This window comes from Manis pentadactyla, chromosome 9 (assembly GCF_030020395.1).
Source record: "Manis pentadactyla isolate mManPen7 chromosome 9, mManPen7.hap1, whole genome shotgun sequence".
Lineage (NCBI taxonomy): Eukaryota > Metazoa > Chordata > Mammalia > Pholidota > Manidae > Manis > Manis pentadactyla.
Window position 1 is genome coordinate 90,898,625 of NC_080027.1, and position 19,915 is coordinate 90,918,539.

Below are 19,915 nucleotides of genomic sequence, written 5' to 3' on the forward strand. Positions count from 1 at the left end.
CAATACTCCACTCACTCTGGAGGACAGATCAACCAGACAGAAGATAAGTAAGGAGACAGAGGCACTGAACAACACACTAGAACAGATGGACCTAACAGACATCTACAGAACTCTACACCCAAAAGCAACAGAATATACATTCTTCTCAAGTGCACATGGCACATTTTCAAGAATAGATCATATAATAGGCCACAAAAAGAACCTCAGTAAATTCAAAAAGATTGAAATTGTACCAACCAGTTTCTCAGACCACAAAGGTATGAAACTAGAAATAAATTATGCAAAGAAAATGAAAAATCCCATAAACACATGGAGCCTTCACAGCATGCTCCTAAATAACCAATGGATCAATGACCAAATAAAAACAGACATCAAGCAATATATAGAAACAAATGACAATAATTCAACACCAGAAAATCTGTGGGATGCAGCCAAGGCTGTGCTAAGAGGAAAGTATATTGCAATACGGGCCTACCTGAGGAAAGAAGAACAATCCCATATAAGCAGTCTAAATTCACAATTAATGAAACTAGGAAAAGAAGAACAAATGAGGCTCAAAGTCAGTAGAAGGAGGTACATAATAAAGATTAGAGCAGAAATAAATAAAATTGAAAAGAATAAAACAACAGAAAGAGTCAATGAAAGCAAGAGCTGGTTCTTCGAGAAAATAAACAAAATAGATAAACCCCTAGCCAGACTTATCAAGAAAAAAGAGAGTCTACACACATAAACAGAATCAGAAATGAGAAAGGGAAAATCACTATGGACACCACAGAAATACAAAGAATTATTAGAGAATACTATGAAAAATTATATGCTAACAAACTGGATAACCTAGAAGAAATGGACAACTTTCTAGAAAAATACAACCTTCCAAGACTAACCAAGGAAGAAACAATATCTGAACAGACCAATTACCAGCAATGAAATTGAACTGGTTATCAAAAACCTACCTAAGAACAAAACCCCTGGCCAGATGGCTTCACTGCTGAATTTTATCAAACATTTAATGAAGACCTAATACCCATTCTCCTTAAAGTTTTCCAAAAAATAGAAGAGGAGGGAATACTTCCAAACTAAAACGTCACTCTAATACCAAAACCAGGCAAAGCCACCACAAAAAAAGAAAATTACAGACCAATATCCCTGATGAACATAGATGCAAAAATACTCAACAAAATATTAGCAAACAGAGTTCAAAAATACATCACAAAGACCATCCATCATGATCCAGTAGGATTTATGCCAGGGATGCAAGGATGGTACAACATTCAAAAATCCATCAAATCATCCAACCACATCAAGAAAAAGAAGGACAAAAACCACATGATCATCTCCATAGATGCTGAAAAAGCATTTGACATTATTCAACATCTGTTCAACATAGTACTGGAGGTCCTAGCCACAGCAATCAGGCAACACAAAGAAATAAAAGGCATCCAGATCAGCAAGGAAGAAGTTAAGCTGTCCTCGTTTGCAGATGACATGATATAGTACATAAAAAACCCTAAAGAATCCACTCCAAAACTACTAGGTCTAATATCTGAATTCAGCAAAGTTGCAGGATACAAAATTAATATGCAGAAATCTGTGGCATTCCTATACACTAACAATGAACTAGCAGAGAGAGAAATCAGGAAAACAATTTCATTCACAACTGCATCAAAAAGAATAAAACACCTAGGAATAAACCTAACCAAGGAAGTGAAAGACCTATACTCTGAAAACTACAAGACACTCATGAGAGAAATTAAAGAAGATACCAAGAAATGGAAACACATCCAGTGCTCATGCATAGGAAGAATTAATATTGTCAAAATGGCCATCCTGCCTAAAGCAATCTATAGATTCAATGCAATTCCTATCAAAATACCAACAGCTTTCTTCAACGAACTAGAGAAAATCATCCTAAAATTCATATGGAACCACAAAAGACCATGAATAGCCAAAGCAGTCCTGAGAAGGAAGAATAAAGCAGGGGGAATTACACTCCCCAACTTCAAGCTCTACTACAAAGCCACAGTAATCAAGACAATTTGGTACTGGCACAAGAGCAGAGCCACAGACCAATGGAACAGACTAGAGAGCCCTAATATAAACCCAACCATATATGGTCAATTAATATATGATAAAGGAGCCATGGACATACAATGGGGAAATGACAGCCTCTTCAACAGCTGGTGTTGGCAAAACTGGACAGCTACATGCAAGAGAATGAAACTGGATTACTGTTTGACCCCGTACACAAAAGTAAACTCGAAATGGATTAAAGACTTGAATGTAAGTCATGAAACCATAAAACTCCTATAAGACAACATAGGCAAACATCTCCTGAATATAAGCATGAGCAACTTCTTCTTGAACCCATCTCCTCAAGAAAGGGAAACAAAAGCAAAAATGAACTCATGGGACTACATCAAACTAAAAAGTTTTTGTAGGCAAAGGATATTATCAACAGAACAAAAAGGCATCCTACAGTACGGGAGAATATATTTGTAAATGACATATCCAACAAGGGGTTGATATCCAAAATATATAAAGAACTTACACACCTCAACACCCAAAAATAACCCAATTAACAAAAGGGCAGAGGATATGAAGAGACAGTTCTCCAAAGAAGAAATTCAGATGACCAACAGGCACATGAAAAGATGCTCCACATCACTAATCATCAGGGAAATGCAAATTAAAACCACAATGAGATATCACCTCACACCAGTAAGGATGGCCAGTATCGAAAAGACTGAGAACAAGAAATGGTGGTGAGGATGTGGAGAAAGGGGAACCCTCCTACACTGCTGGTGGGAATGTAAGCTAGTTCAACCATAGTGGAAAGCAATATGGAGGTTCCTCAAAAAACTAAAAATAGAGATACCATTTGACCTGGGAATCCCACTCCTTGGAATATACCCAAAGAATACAACTTCTCAGATTCAAAAAGACATATGCACCCCTATGTTTATCACAGCACTTTTTACAATAGCCAAGATATGGAAGCAACCTAAGTGTCCATCAGTAGATGAATGGATAAAGAAGAGGTGGTACATATACACAAAGTAATACTATTCAGCCATAAGAAAGAAACAAATCCTACAATTTGCAACAAAATGAATGGAGCTGGAGGACATTATGCTCAGTGAAATAAGCCAGGTGGAGAAAGACAAATGCCAAATGGTTTCCCTCATTTGTGGAGTATAACAATGAAGCAAAACTGAAGGAACAAAATGGTTGCAGACTCAGAGACTCCAAGAACAAACTAGTGGTTACCAAAGGGGAGGGTTGTGGGAGGACGGGTGGGGAGGGAGTGAGAAGGGGACTGAGGGGTATTATGTTTAGGACACATGGTGTGGGGGATCCCGGGGAGAACAGTGTAGCACAGAGAAGGCACATAGTGGGTCTGTGGCATCTTGCTGCACTGATGGACAGTGACTGCATTGGGGTATGGGTGGGGACTTGATATGGGTAAATGTAGTAACCATGTTGTTTTTTCATGTGAAACCTTCATAGGAGTATATATCAATCATACCTTAATAAAAAATTAAAAAAAAATAAAGCTCATGTAATACTTTCTTCTTAGAACTTAGTAGTGGGACATGTCATCTTTCCTACAGAACTTGTAAGCCCCTCTGACAGCCATGGAAGTAAGAGGCTTGGATGTCCCTCCAAGAAAGAGCCTGCCAATAGTGGGAGGCTTGCAGGCAGCTGTGGGGTTTGAGCTGACACTAGGCTCTTCCCAGGCAGTGCCCAGCCAGTGACAGAGCAGGAAAGAGCAGGCAGCTGGGGCCTGGCTCTTTCTGCCCAACCTGGGACCGTACAAAGAGCACCTGGAGGCCTGCCTAAGCTCTTAAGTCAGGCTCTCCAGGGGTTGCACAGCAGTGGGTGGCTTTTCCTACCTCGTCCCCTCCAGTCACAGCTGCAAGGCCTCGTCTCCTGCCCCAGCCCTTCCCCCTCCACCCACACAAGTCTCACCTGTAAGGCTCCTGCTCCTCTAATCCCATCTTGTAGTCAGCTTCCCAGAAGGACCCAAGCAACACGCTAAGAAATCATTGCTCCCTTGATTTCCTGGAGTCTGAGCTATACTTTTAATCATGTTATTCCAAGTCAGCATCTCAAACTGTTTTGCAGAACAACTGTGTTACAAGTACTGTAAGAGATAAAGTGCAATTTGCCACTTTACTGTAAAAAAGCCCTGGGAAGTCTTGCAATAAAGAATATTTATTTTTGCTTAAATCAGTTTGCCACTTACTTAAACGTAGAGCCCCTTTTACATGGTGAACCTATTAACTTCCCATGTAGCATTATGGGAAATGCTAGCCTAGGTGGTAGGCATTTTTTATATTTTCTTATTATTTACTTTTTATCAAAGCATAATGTGTGTATGGTGGGTAATGTGTGTGGCCTACGTGTATAGCTTGATGGATGTTTGTGTAAGTGTTCCTGTGTGTAGCCTCACTGCAGTGTAGCACCCCCACCAGATCAAGATCTGTCACCTCAGAAAATCTTGTCCTGCCTTTGTCAGTGACACCCACTGTCCCATGCACACATTAAAACCCATTTTTAAATGAGTTTGGTTCCTTTTGTTATTGAGTTTTAGTAGTTCTTTATGTATTTTGATACATACAGAATACAGGTGTTTTATCAGTTACAGTATTTCAGATATCTTCTCTCAGTCTGTGGTTTAACTTTCTATGTTCTTTTGGTGTTTTTTGATAAGCAGAAATTCTTAATTTCAGTGAAGTCCAAAGTGACAAACTTTATTTTGTGGTTCATCTTTTGTGTCTAATTTAAGAAATCTTGGCTTACTCTGTGGTCATGGAGATGTTCTTCATGTTTTCTTCTATTCCGTTTTTTTTTTTTTGACATTAAGTCTATGATTAATCTTGAATTGATTTTTGCATATAATGTCAGGTAGAGATCAAGTTTTATCTCACATAGGTTTTTTTTTCTTGTAAACATCTAAGTGTTCTGGCACTATTTATTGAAATGACCACCTTTTCACTACAGTCATAAACCAAGTGACCATGTATATAATTTTGGATTATGCGTCCTGTTCTATATATCTGTTCTTTTATGAATACCACACTCTCTTAATTCCTGTAGCTTTGAAATTAATTACTGTACTTTGAAATTTGCTTCCCAACTTTGTTCTTCTTCAAAACATTCTTGGTTAATATAGGCCTTTTGGGCTTCCATATACACTTTAAATCAGTGTCTCCATTGTTCTCAAAAATAAACCTGCTGGGATTTTTATTGTGATTGCATTAGTTCCATAGATCTATTTAGGAAGCATTAGCATCTTCAAATATTGAGTCTTTCAGTTGTGACCATACTATGCGTCTCTTTTTTCTGAGAGCTTTAATTGCTGGCAGCATTGTTTTGCAGATCTTTAGAGTACAGAGTCTTGCATGTCTTTTGTTAGGCTTATTCCTAGAAAGATTTTCTGAAGTTATGTAAATAACATTTTGGAAAACTTCCTTTTACAATTCTTTGTTGATAATACATAAAAATACAATTAATTTTGCATATTGACCTTCTAGCCAGCAACCTTGCTAAATTCACGTATTAATTCTAACAGTTTGTGGCTTCTTTGGCCTTTTTCCTTGTACAATCATGTCATCTAATAACAGAGGCAATTTTGCATCTTTTCTGTCCACTTTCTACACTTTTCTTTCTTTCTCTTGCCTTAAAATATGGTGTTAAATAGAAGTGGCGATGAAGGGTATCCTTGCCTTTTCCTCAATAGCAATGGCTAAAGAGTGTTTTGGTGATGAAAACTCTTCTTCCAATGTCTTACATAGAGCTCAGACCTTTGTCTCCTAGCAAGGAAGGCATGTAGATGTTTTGACTTGTGTGCAGGTGGGGAAACGGGGACACAGCATTACTTCAAAGCAGAACCAAGACCAGAATCGCAATATCCTGCTGCTGACACTGCTCCATCCGCTGGCCAAGCTGTGCATAGAAGGGCACAGTGGGCTGGGACTATGCTTGAATTCAGGCCTAAAAGTTCAGTTTTGTGGCCAAAACTTTTCAGCTGAAATGGTTGCTTTTTGTGACAGTCACCATTTCAAAATACTCAAAACACGAGGAAGAATGGAGATACTCCCCTGCTCCTCTGGACCCAAGTGTAGGACAGTGCTGGTAAGCTTTAGCCTGTGTCCTTTGCAGTAATTTTGGCTGACAGATCCTCAAGATGGCTGTCAGTTGGAACCTGGCTGAACTCAGGGAGCAAGTTCATTTGCACTATTACAGTGCCTGTACCTTTGTTTCTGCTGTGATTTGATAGCTGGCTTAGGAAAATCAATAAAAATCAGACATCACATCATTGGTGTCCTTCTGTGGGTAAAATTGCAATATTTCCAGAATCTCTCACCTGGCCCTAATGCATCTCCATATCAGTAGGTCTTTCCAAGGGGTGAAGAGAAGTAATCCATCTCTCTGTCAATAGGTAATTACAAGGGGGAGCAAGGGCATATCTGGGCCAGACAGGTTGGGTGAGGGTTCTTTTTGCAGCCAGGTCATGAGAGACATGGGTGAGCAGAAGTGGATCACTGCTTGTAGGCAATAAACAGGTTTCTCCCACTTTATTTCTCCCTTTGACTGGTTTTGGTTTCAAAGGTATTTAGCCCTGGGCTGGAAAAATTTTTTCCCCCAGAGTTACATCTGGCAGTAGTCAACAGGATCTCTGAACCTGAAATCTGTCTACATGGGTGTAACCCTTGGGTGGGCTGCCCCTAGAGATGGTGGGGAGATGCCTGGAATCCCCACTATGGATGGTAGGGAGGCCCAAGTGGCTGCAGTGGTAAAGGGTGCTGCTTCACATGGGAGCCATCTATCCATGGAGCTTCCAATTTGGGAGCCCCTAGTGGGGAACTGATCTAGAGTAAAGTACCTCCTAGAGGGGTGGGGCCTTCCCCAGAATTGGGGTGAGGTGGAGACACCAGAAGCTGTGGAATTAGCCCTTGGTGAGATAGAAGACTGCTTAGAGGCCCTGAGTGGCTATGTATCAGCTGGGATTATAGGATCTCTTTTCCTGGAGATAGTGAAAAGCTATCAAGGAGAGAGAGGACTATCAAAGAGAGAGAGAGAGACTTCAACAGGAGGACCCAGATGTGGGTTGATTTGATAAAAACCCACAGTGAAAGAAAAACCTGATGAGCAGTCCAATAGGATCTTGTTAGAACTGTGGCATCAATTAAAGCCAGAGCGGCAGTTCCAGTCATGGAGGTCTGGGACATGGAAGCTGGAGGCAAAACCCCATGTCAGGCCTGTGTACCTGCAAGACTTCCTGGGGGACAGTACTCAGGCTCTGCCTGGGCCTTTCCCCCATAGGAGGACAATGGGGAGTCGTGGTTTGACTGGGGGGGAGTCAAGGTCCCCACTTTGGGGGACATGGTGGGGACCAGAGGCCACATGTAGAATTGGCAATTCATTGGTCCTCTGCGAATGTATAATGTGTCGTGGTGCTGAATGTTCTCTGATTTATGGCAACCCTGAGCATTTTCCCAGGATCCCTGCTGTGATAAATGGCTATGGGGGTAAGGCAATTAGAGTGAAGAAAGCCCAAATCCCACTGGGGATAGGGCGTTTACCCCTAAAGGAGTGTATACTGTGTACATTTCTCCCATCCCTGAACATATTTTGGGGTGGATATCCTGCAGAGCCTGGGGTTACAGACCACTGCAAATAAATTCAGACTGAGGATATGTGTGGTAAAGGCAGTTCATGCTAAGCACCTACCTGTAGCTCTCTGCTGGTACCTCAGTGGATGACAAATACTAAGCAGCATAAATTGCCTGCGGGTCACAAGGAAATTGGAGAAACTCTACAGGAGTTGGAGAAGGTGGGCATCATAAAGCCCACTCATAGTCCTTTTAATTCCCCAGTGTGGCCAGTGAAAAAGCCAGATGGCTCCTGGCATATGACTGTGGATTACTGGGAATTGAATAAAGTCACACCCTTATTGCATGCTGCTGTTCCCTCTATAGCAGCCCTTATGCACACACTCAGTCATGAAGTAGGGCCATATCATTACGTTGTGGACCTTGCTAATGCTTTCTTCTTTATTGACATGGCACAGGAAAGTCAGGAACAGTTTGCCTTCACATGGGAAAGCTGGCAGTTAGACATTCACTGTCCTTCCACAGGGATACCTCCATAGTCCCACCATTTGTCACAGACTTGCAGCCCAGGACTTGGCCACATGGAAGAAACTGCAAACGGTGCAGCTGCATTACTACATTGATGATATCATGCTCACATCTGATTGTCTTGCAGATTTAGAAGGGGCAGCTACTAGACTGCTGCAACATCTACAGGAGAAAGGATGGGCTGTGAACAGCACCAAGGTTCAGGGACCTGGTTTGTCGGTAAAGTTTTTGGGAGTTGTCTGGTCAGGTAAAACTAAAGTTAGCCCAGAAGACAAGGTCCAGGCTTTCCCCACCCTTACCACTGTGGCAGTATTATAAGAGTTTGGGGAGGGGGTGCGGTTTGGGCTACAGGAGAGTGTTTATCCCACACTTGGCACAAATTCTGAAGCCCTTATACCAGTTGGTATGATAGGGCATCAGGTAGGACTGGGATGAGACACGTGCAGCTGCTTTTACTGCTGCTAAGTGAGCAGTCAAGGCCATACAGGCCTGAGTGTAATGGACTCATCAAGGCCCTGTGAGCTAGATGTTCATGTAGCCAAAGATGGTTACAGATGAGTCCTTTGGCAGCAGCTTGAATGGACACGCCAACCTATTTGATTCTGGTCACAACTATGGAAAGGAACAGAGGTCTGGTACACCTTGAGAGAGAAGCAACTTGATGCTGTGTACCATGTCTTGCTGGCTATGGAGCCCATCGCTGGAACAGTTCTGACCAAGATAATAACCACTTATCTCAACATGGGGTGAGTGCAAGACTGGACTCCAAGGCCATGGAGTGGTGTGGCACAGATGCCTACACTGGCCAAATGGGGTGCATACTTACAGCAGTGTAGCACCCTCTCTACTAGCCCCTTAAGTGGAGAACTCCAACACTTATTGGGGCCAGTGACCTATGCCAGTGGAAAGCAGGAAGAACTTGGTTTTGAGCCATTGGTAGCTGTGAGTCCTTATCAGGAGGGAGAAGCCCCTATACCTGAAGATACTTGATATACAGACAGCTCCAGTCGTGGGCAGCCCCCAAAGTGGAGGGCTGTGGCTTTCCATCCTAAGACTGACACAATATGGATGGAGGTTGGAGAGGGGAAGAACAGTCAATGGGCTGAGTTGTGGGCAGTGTGGCTTGTGATCACCCAGGAGCCTTCCCTCATAGTTGTCTGCACTGACAACTAGGCCAGTGATTAGGGTTTGACCCTGTGGCTACCGACATGGTACCATGCCAGCTGGATGGTTGGTCACCAGCCCCTTTGGGGCGAGTTGTGGCAAGACCTATGGGCCTCTGGTCAGGCTAAGACTGTTACCATGTATCATGTGACTGGCGATTTGCCTTTGGCATCCCCAGGGAATGATGAAGCAGACGCATTGGCCCAGATGCACTGGCTAGAAGGAATGCCTGCTTCTGATGTGGCCTAATGGTTACATCAGCGTTTGTTGCATTTGTGGCAAAAGACAATGTGGGCTGTAGCCCATTGGTGGGGCTTGCTGTTGACCTTTGAAGATGTCAGCAGATCCCAGAAGGAGTGCCTTGTGTGCTCTAAGAGGGACTTATACCGAGTTCCACAGCAACACGGGACAATAGTAAGGGGGCCAATATCACTTGTCAGGTGACAGCTAGACTGTATTGGGTCTCTGCTCATATCAGAAGGATATCGGTATGCCATGACCTGTGTGGACACAGCTACTGGACTATTGGTTGATTTTCCTGCAAGTCATGCAGATCAGCAAACCAGGGGCCTAGAATGTATCTTTGCAGCCTATGGCTGGGCACAGGTGATTAAGAGCAATCAAGGCACCAACTTAACTGGACATGCATTACAAGAATGGGTGCAGCAATTAGGAATAAAGTGGAAGTTTCATGTACCATATAACCCTATGGGAGAAGGCATGATAGAGAGGTACACAGTTTGTTGAAATCTGGCCTTAAGTCAGACACCGGTTGTCTACAGGGCTGTTCATTTTGCTAATGGACAGTGCTACAGTGTTTGAATGAGAGGTCCTGAAAAGGAGCCTAGAGCTCTGTGGATATGCTACATCATTGCTGCCTCTCCTATACAACTGTATGTGCAAACCAAAGAGGAGTTATTGAAGCCAGGATACGGCCAGCAGAGCAACATCCTGCTGCCAGCCCCAACTGCATTAAACCCTGGAGACTCTGTTGAGAGAACATGGCCCTGGACATTTTGACACATGGACCAGTGATGGCTGGCCCTTCTGGCACCTTGGAGAAAAGGCCTGGAAGCTGGCTTCCTGTGTATTCCTGGAGTAACAGCAGAGGGGCCCCTAAAGGTCACAGTAGTGTACCCAAAATAGGAGGTAAAAGCATCTTGCGGGGAAGTTTTATTTTATCTTTATGGCCAGTACATGTACCTCCAGTAGCCTTATATATTGACCCATCTATAACTCACACAGGAAGTGGGGTAAAGCTCTGGTATACTAGACCAGGATGAGCTCCTATAACTGCCACTGTCCTATCACAGGACCACTGTCTTGCATGCATCCTGTCTGATGGACAAGATTTGCCTATGCTCGTGTCATTAAAACATGTATCTTATTGCCCTTAAGGTTATTTTCTTCTATAGTCCCTGAGGCCTAGACACACTCCCTGGCTGCAGCTGCCACGTGATGATCGCTTTGAACTCCCTACCTGTTCAGCTACTGACCACCTGTGGAAAGGGCAAGTATGGACTAGATCTGCCTAGGACTTTGAACTTAGCTGAATCCTCTGGCTTGAGGATTATCATGCTTTTATTGATGTTGCTACTGTATGTTATTAGTCTGGTTACAGTGCTCCAGTTTTCTCACACAGGGGCCATTGCAGAAGATGGGAAGCAAGTAGATTTCTAGAGAGGTGGGCTGTTGTTAAAACTGCAATATTTCCAGAATCTCTTACTGGCTTTAGTATATCTCTTATCAGTAGGTTTTTCCAAAGGATAGAGAGTAGCCATCTCCATAACAATAGATGATTACAAGGGGGAGTGAGGGCTTATCTGGATTGGAGAGGTGGGGTGAGGGTCCTTTTTGCAGTTGGGTCATGAGAGACACAGGTGAGCAGAAGTGGACAACTGCTTGTAAGCAATAAACAGCTTCCTCCTACTTTTTTTCTCCCTTTGACTGATTTCGGTTTCAAAGGTGTTTTTGCCCCAGGCTGGGAAAATTTTTTCCTCCCAGAGTTACACCTTCCAAAGGTTGCCTTTAGCCCCATTTGTGATGGTTTTGTCCACACTGCACAAAGCCAGCTGAGCACAGAGAGACTGGCCCTGTTTTTGTGTCTTCTGTCCCTCCCTACCTGACTAAACTGAGAGCAAGTGTGAGTTGTTCATCTAATCATCTGTCGGCCCCCCTGATATCTCTGCCATCTGGTCACTTCTCACCACCACCACCACCAGGCTCCAAGCTGGCCCATCTTCCCTCCCTGAGAGTCCTGCATGGCTTCCAGACTTGCCTTTTGCTGGTGCTCCACACAGCCCTTGTGGGCAGTCGCTCTCCAATGGCACCCAAAGTGAGCTGAGCAGATCTCCCTCCCAGAGTCCAACTGGGCCTGCAAGGGAGCACCTCCCACTTCTGAGCCAGGCCATGCCTTCCACCAGCAACAGCCACGCTGGCCTCTGTTGCTTCCCAGACTTTCCATGCACCTCTGCCTCGAGGACATGCTACTGTGTCTGCCCCATTCAGTGCTCACCAGCAGGACTCTCTGCCAGCCCTCTGCTCAGGAGCCACCTCGTCAGACTGGCACCCACCACATTTTAAAGAGTCCCTCTAAATACTCTGTGTCCCCTTGCCTGAGTTTATTTTTATCCTAGAAATTGTATTTGTTTCTTTTGTTGATTATTCTATGTGCCATTCTATTCAATTGAATATTGCTAATTATTCCATTTTAGAATAGAAACTCCTTGAGGTCAGGGAATTGTCTGCCTGTTTATGACTCTGAATGTCTAGAACATGGCATACAGGAGGTGCTTGGCAGACAGGTGCAGAAGGGGGTACAATGAACTGGGGGAATGTCCAGGGCATTGGCCCTGGTTCAGGCAAGGAGTGTGAATCAGAGAGAGAAAGCAGCTGGCATCCCAGTAGAGGGGCACAGCTAAGCCCAGGAGATGGAAGGGTGGCTGGTGACCTGCAATGGGTGGACAGCCAGTAGCTGGTGACTGGGCTCTGGGGGGCAGCTCTGTGTGGCATTGTGATAGTTGTGTACTTGACGAGTTTTTTGAAGCACAGCCCAGTTTCATTCATCTCTGTATCCTCAGCATCAAATACAGGGCCTGCCACCAAGACCTCATTCCATAAATACATCTCAAGTAACTACATGGTTGACTGAATGGGCAACTGGTGTTTCCCAGGCAAAACCAGTTTTGTGGACTCAGTTGTGTCCCCCCATAAATCTCAGGCTGCACATATTTCCTCCCCTGCAGTAGCAGTGGGCACAGACGACCCCTGCCCCGCATGAGGCTGTGGTGGGAGTCAGTGTAGCCTACCTGGCAGAGTCCTTGCTGGCCAGTCACGTTGCTCCCCTAGATCTCTGCAGTCTGGCCTGGACTTAGACCCAAGTGGAGCCCTGCTCCAAGCAAGTGAACAAGGAAAAGCATTGTGACATTGAGTGCCTCCAAAAGTGGTGCATCTCTCACTGGACAGTAGCTCTGCAGGCCTGGAACACGTAAGCAGGATAAACCCAGGGGATCTGTTTGGGCCCTGTGCCCAGGAAACTCCTGCCTGGGTTGGAGTGGGTCCAATGGCTTCAGAGGACCTTCAGTCCCACCGCCCAATCCTCTTGCTTTGTCCCAGGAGGGTGCTGGGCTGACGGTGGACTTGGATTTGTGTGTGAGCTGCATGCCCTTGGAAGGTCTCTGAGTCTGATTTCCTTGTCTGTAGCATGGACACAAATACATGCATGATCTGAACTTGAAGCATCTGTGTGTGTGTGTGTGTGTGTGTGCGTGTGCGTGTGCGTGTGTGTGTGTGTGTGTGTGTGTGTGTGAAATACTGGAAGGGCCCTGGCAAGGGCCTCTCACCAGCCATAAGCGCTGACTGTCCCTAGGCCTGGCTCATGGGCCGGGAGTCTGGCTCAGTGTCCTGTAGAATTGAAACACCTGGAGGCTCACTAGGGTCATTATTTTCCCATTTGCACAAGAACTGAGATGGCTCACACTTTGAGCTCCCAGCTGCTCACTCAAATAGCTGACTCTGTGAAGGGCTGGGGCCAGCTGCAGTGTGCAGCCTTCCCAGGTGTGTAGCATGTGCCTAGAGGGTACTGAGTAGCTTCGTGGCTTCCAAGAGGGTCGTGAGTGCCCCACGCAGGCAGTTCTGGGGCATCTGGAGGCGGCGGGGCAGTGTCTGGCACCTGCTGGTCAGTTCTGTGTCTGGTACTCTCAGAGCAGCGGCATGTCTGTCTCCCCATTTGTCCCTCCTCAAAAGTCATGGTCCCTCATGCCCCTAACTACCACCTGTTTGCCTCCCCAGGTGGCCTGGTTCTTCATCCTTTGCCCAGGGGTTGGACATAGGATTCCTTTGTGGGGCTTTTAGTGTCAAACATATTTGATTTGAAGCTGGAGTTGGCCACTTACCTGTGGAGTCAGGCAACTCAGGTAAACCTCTTTGACCCTCAAATTTCTCATTTTTGAAACAGAGGCATCGATGCCCAGGGCCCACGATTATTCTACATCACCAACAGACACATCCAGCAGAGGGCCTGGCACTTGGGAAGGTCATCTCCTTCTTATAGTTGATGTGATCATTATTGTACAGCAAATGCTTACCGAGTGTGTGTGAAGATGAATAAAACACGCTCTCTGCCATCCCGAGGCTCACAGTCCAGCTGGATAAGAAATTCATGAACTGATGATTTGAGTATGAGCAGAATGGAAACAGGGGTTTCTTCTGGCTTTCTGGGGAGCAGGACAGTTGTGTTGAGGCCCATATCTGGGCAGCTACAGATGTAAACTAGAGCTCTGGCTTATGTCGCAATAGGCCCAGGCCCGGAGGGACTTCTGAGCCAGGCAATAGAGCAGAACTGGGTCCAGGCTCGGTGCTCACCTTCCCAGGAAGCATCCCACAAAGCACCTGGAGGATCTCCTGACCGCATATCCTCCCCAGCACTCTCCTGCTGCCTCCAGAGCCAGACTGCAGGGCTCAGATCTTCACCCTGGACCTGGCCTTCACCCTTTAGCTGGAGCTCTTGGAACTGAAACTTGAACTGCTGCTGGCTTTTGGGTCCCCCTGAGTCATCACCAAAGAGCACTCTGTCCCACCTGGACCTCAGGCCCCTAACTACCACCCATTTGCCTCCCCAGGTGGCCTTGTTGGGCAGCTGCTTGTCTGGGTGGGCAGGAGCTAGATAGGCATGGCACCATCCTGGTCACATGGTCTGGGTCTCCATGTCATCTCCTCGGGAACGATGAGACTGGGGGCAGGTTGTGGGTGGAAGAGCCCAGCCTTGTCCGTGTTGTGCAGACACAGGTGGCTCAGCTCTGCCACCACAAAATGTACCACTAAGAAAATAAGCATCCGGGTGGGTGAAGGCATCGAAATACAGCCCTAACCCTCTCTGGCATCACTTACTCTTGCTGGAGGAAAATCTAGGATGTGGGCGTAAGTCTGACCTGGCCTGGTGGGAGTCAGTGGGAAGATGAGTTCCAGGGAGATGGCAATAGTAAATATTGGGAGAAGCGCTGAGGATTTTGTATAAAAGTAGATTCTCATTGACGATGTATAGAAAATTGTTTGTACTTAAGACAGTCTGGCTAAAGACAGTCTGGCTTAGACAGACATTGGCTAAAATCCACCGCAGTCAGTTAATGAGCAGCCCTGCAGGGACGAGCAGAGACCCGCGAGGCTGTAGTCACTGGTTTGCAGCCCAACTGCGGGTGAGCCCACCCCAAGCTCAGCTGGCATGAAACACTCTACACGGCCCTCAGATTTATTGTTTTATAGCTCAGGCTTTGGCTGAAATTTTATTTTTTAGAACAAGTTAATTATTGTGAAACTCTCTATTTAATATAATTAGAAGTAATTGAATTAAAAAACACTTTCATTGAGTACAAACACAGTAAGACTGATTAACTTAATTGTCTCATGCTCACTGTTTTCAAGCCATTGAAAGCTTGTTCTCCTTTTAATTAACCTTCCGGGTTTTTTAAGCTCTTAACCAGGCATTTATCAGGGCTTTGCTCATGAACAAACATCTATTGAGTCCCTGCAGGGGAGAGGCCAAAGGATATGCACTCAGGTCCAGTCCATCAGGGCATGAGCGCACCATGTCCGTCTGCTCACATTGATGAGTATGCCCTGCAGTGACCGGTGTGTGTTCTGTATTTCGTAATGGTTGTGACACTCCTGTGATCAGTTTGTGGAGGTGACAAGTGACAAAGTGACAAGAAGGGATGACCTTAGGGAACATCCACAGGGGCCTCTGCTCAGTGAGCTGGATAGTCCCGCAGCCTGGCCTTCAGCCCTGTGTTCCCAGGCACTTGCTGTTAGTACACCAAGAACAGCTCTGTCTCTTGAGGCAGGCTCACATTATCCAATCTCAGAGAGGCTGATGTATAATGTATAGATTAGAATAAAATTCTTAACCACTGAGGGGTCTGTTCAGTTCTCTCCCTGTAGCTAGGCCACTTGGGAAGCTCAGTGACAATTAGAAGATAGTTTTTATACTTGGAAGCACAGCCAGGAAAGATAGTAACATTGTGAGGACTTGGTGGTTAAGGTGCTGACAATCTGGTTCTCAAACCCACATGCAGTGTGCGGCCATTGATCAAAACATGTGGTGTGGGTGAGGGCAGCGGGGTCAGCTCAGGCCTGAATGGTGAGCACTGGGTCAGCAGACACCAAGAGCCCAGCAGTGTGCCGAGGACAAAGTCTCTGCTTGGGGAGAACCCCCAGCCTCACTGATTATTGGTCTATCTGTCCCGAGGAACAATCTCCAAAACCACTGACTTCAGGCTCTGGGCCTCCAGAGAAGAGAGGCCAGGACTTCTTGGCTCACCAGCCCAGCCCTGCCTGACTTCACTCCCCAGGAGCCCCGCTTTGCCACCAGCTTGAGATGCCCACTTCCTGCCCGGCTTGTGAAAGTTTCAAAGATGGCTGTGTCTCTCCTGAGCGTTACACTATGTTCACATCAAGCAGCTGGATGGTCTGGACTGGGCCTCAGTGTTTCTGAGGCAAAGGGTTATTCTAAAGGAAATCCAAATTCTCTTCATTTGGCTCTAAAAGTGGAAGCAGGGTAGTTGCTGCTCTCGGAAGAAGACTGGTGGTCCCTCATTACACCAGCGTGTTATTCTTGGGACCAATGCGGAAAAAATAAGCAAAGGTGAGCCCTGCAGCCAGACTGTCATGTTTCCGTTTGGTAACAGAAGGCTAGAATCCCCACGGAAAGATTTTTTGTAGTGAAGAAACTGACCAGGCTTCTGTGGAGGAGGAGGGTCTCTGGCGTAGGAGAGGGAGAATCGGAGGAGGGTCTCCAAGTTGAGGATAAGGTTGTCTGGTCAGGGTTTCATCTCCTGCCATCGAGGGGCTTCCTCACAAGTCCTTGCTGGGTGTCATCAGCTCAGGAACCAACTAGGTGCTCACCTCTGAGCCGGAGCCTTGCCGGCTGTTGACTACTGAAGCTTTGTGCTGGGCCTAACCCTGACCCTCACATGGGCCACCACGGCTGCTGTCCCCCAGGCGAGGCCATCTGAGATCTGAAGTCCCTTTTCTGAGTTGTGTTCTCCTAGTGGCCTGGTGTATTAGTCAAGGTATACATTGTCCTGAGTTCCCAGAGCCCTAACATGTAATGGGCTTATTTCATGCTCATAATGCAGTCCAGTGAGGATGCTTCTGGCCAGGGACCCTCCATGAGCTCATCAGGGGCCCAGGCACCTTCCATCTCAAGGACCTTCCTCTAGTCCTTGGTATCCTCTGCATTCAGCCAGTGGGTGGAGAGAGGCAAGGGGGAGACACATCTGCCTTCTACCTGTTACCTGAATGTACCTGCCACACTGAGAACCTGCCGAGGTGACAAGGGAGCTGGAGAAGTCATCCCTATGGGCTCCCCAGCCACAGCTCTGTATGATGGGAAGGAAACAAGTATTTTCCACACCTAGAAATGCCTGCATGGAGAAGAAAAGCAGGGAAGGGCAGATCCCAAGAGGCAGCTTCTCCGAGTTACCACCCTGGTGGGGTGGGGGCTGCCAGGCTTGGCCCAAATGAGGCAGAACCTCTGAGGCCTTGAGCAGAGGGCTGCCTGGGTTCAGCACCATTGACTCACTCTTCCACCCCTGCTGCCCCAGCAAAGGGGCAGTCCTCAGGGAGCAATGGCTTTTCTGTGTGGGGGAAGCCCTCTGTCCTTTCTTGCCCCAGGGGTCTGAAAGGTATGGGAGTTCTCCTGCCCATCTCCCCAAGGACAAGCCACACAGGACTGAGCACACCACTGCTCTTCCTAAGTGGATGACATTTTCTAGCATGACTGTGTCCTGGGCACTATCACCAAAAGGAAAGGCACTGTGTCTGGACCCCTATGCTCTGGGCATCTCACTCTCCAAGCCCTTCTAAATTCCCTCTAGTTCAGTGTTTTTTAAGTGATGGCAACATTGGGTGATGTCTGGAGATAGTTTTCATTGTCACACTAGCAGCTAGTGTGTAGAGGCCACTCGATGAATGTCATGCAAGCAAGGGACAGCCCCCAGGGGCAAGAACTGCCAGCTCCAAAGGTCAGTAGTGCTGAGGCTGAGCAGCCTTGACCTGAGCTCTAAAATTCTGTTCTTGTCAAGCAGAGAGTAAGTCACTGAGTCTGAACTTGTTCGAGATGGATGATTTCTGTAGGTTTAGCTAATAGCTCTTCTCCCAACACAAGGATTCTGCCATTAGGCTCCCCGAAGTTGTTGTAGGGACCCACTGGGGCGAACGTGTGGCACTCGTGCAGCTGCCTTGCTGTGGGAGTGACCACAAGCTCTTCACATCCAGCCTACGTCCTTCCTGGTGCAGCGGCTCATCCTCACTGGGTAGGAGGCAAAGATTCCGAGGGGGTGACCACATTGCACTTGGGTCTCAGTCAGCAGAAGCTGGACCTCACCCTGAGTCCTGGTGGGGGAGCCGATGTGCACAGAGCTGTCCCCATGCTTTTCCCTTGTCCTCTGGACCACAGGAGACCTGCCCCTCCCTTCCTCCCGTGGGTCACCCCACATTTACTGAGCACCTACCAGGGCCAAGCACACTGTCCATGCACTGGCCACAGAGCCGTGCATAAGACAAAATACTGGTGCCAACAGAAACCACATGCCAGTCGGGAGCTGAGTAATGAACAGTCATAGTGAGGTTTATTTTTACCATCAGGGCCCTCTCTCCATGGAAATCACCTTATTTTCATGTAACATCGGCTAAGAGAATCTTTCCAGGTATTCTAGTTGAGAGGTCACAGACCATACAGTTTTGCTGCAGAAAATCACTATTTTTAGCCTCTTCTGCACTGGAAGGCCAAATGGAGAGGTGAGGGCCGCCCCTCTGCAGGCTGTGGTCCCTGTGCCACCAGCCAGGGAGATGGCTTTGCTGCAGAGGACAGGGATGTGGCGGGGAGGGGCAGGGGCAGGAGCAGGGAAACATGCTGAGGCCCAGCCAGTTAAGATTCCAGGGACAAGTCCAAGCTCCCAAAATAGAACTGAACAGAGGGCAAACTTCCTGGAGTTGGGGGCCTGGTGTACTGAACAAAGCTGTCAGTCTGCAGGGCCTGGGGTGAGGCTGGGCAGGCAGAGGGGAGACTGAGCAACCACAGGTAACCACGACCCAGGGGGGGTCAGTCCCTGGCATGTGACCTTAGCCACAGGAGAGGAACTGCCCCCACCCCATCGGGACAGCCACTTCTTTCTTTAGAAAGAGACAGTTTGCTTTCTGTGGTCTTGGGGAGGCAGCAAATGGCAATGCGGCTGCAGGCTGTGCATGCCCTGCTGACAGTCTACTGTGGGGCACGAATTTATGGACATGGGCTGGGGGAGCTTCCTGTCCCCCAGCAGCTAGCAAATGAGAAGGGTGTGCCTGGGTTAAGGCCGTGGTTGTAAACACAATGGCTTGTTTATTCCACTGTCCTCCTGAAATGGCTGTGGTTCATCAGTGGTGTGTTAAAAATTCATAGGTTGTCAATTAGCCTTTATATGAACACACTTCTTGCCCACAAGGTGTTAGGTTCGGTGGGCACTGTTTTTGATGCCTGAATGGAAAAACCATGAACATATCAGGCACAGAAGCAAGCAGGACAGCCCTACAGAGCCAATTTGTTCACCATGAGTGGACAGGAGACGCATTAACTTGAGTTCGCTGGGTGTTGACCAGCCCACCAGATTCAGAGTCTGGAAATCACTGTGTGAGCTTAGGGCACAGTCTCCCCACACTGTGCTTCAGTTTCTTTCTTTGTTAGCTCATCTCATAAACATAATTGGAGTTGAAACATCCTGAAAGAATTGGAACAAAGCAATCAAACGAAATCTCTGTGTACCATCCTTACTCTCAGGAGTTGCTATCTGCATCTCACTAGAATTCTGTGCAGTCCCTAGTAACACACTCCAGAGAAAGGTGCACTCTCAGCAGCTAAGGCATTGCTGAGTTTCCTCCCCTGGGTGGTGCTGGGTTCCGGGGAGTCTCAGTGCTCCTCCTCTGTATGTTCAGAATGCTGCCTGGCATGCTGCCCAGCATGGGGTCACCTCACCAAGCATGCCAGGTTGAGCCCCATGGAACTTACATATGCGGCAGTCCCTGCCACAGCAGAGACCTCCTTTCTAGCACCAGTTGAAGGGTGAGGGCTTCTG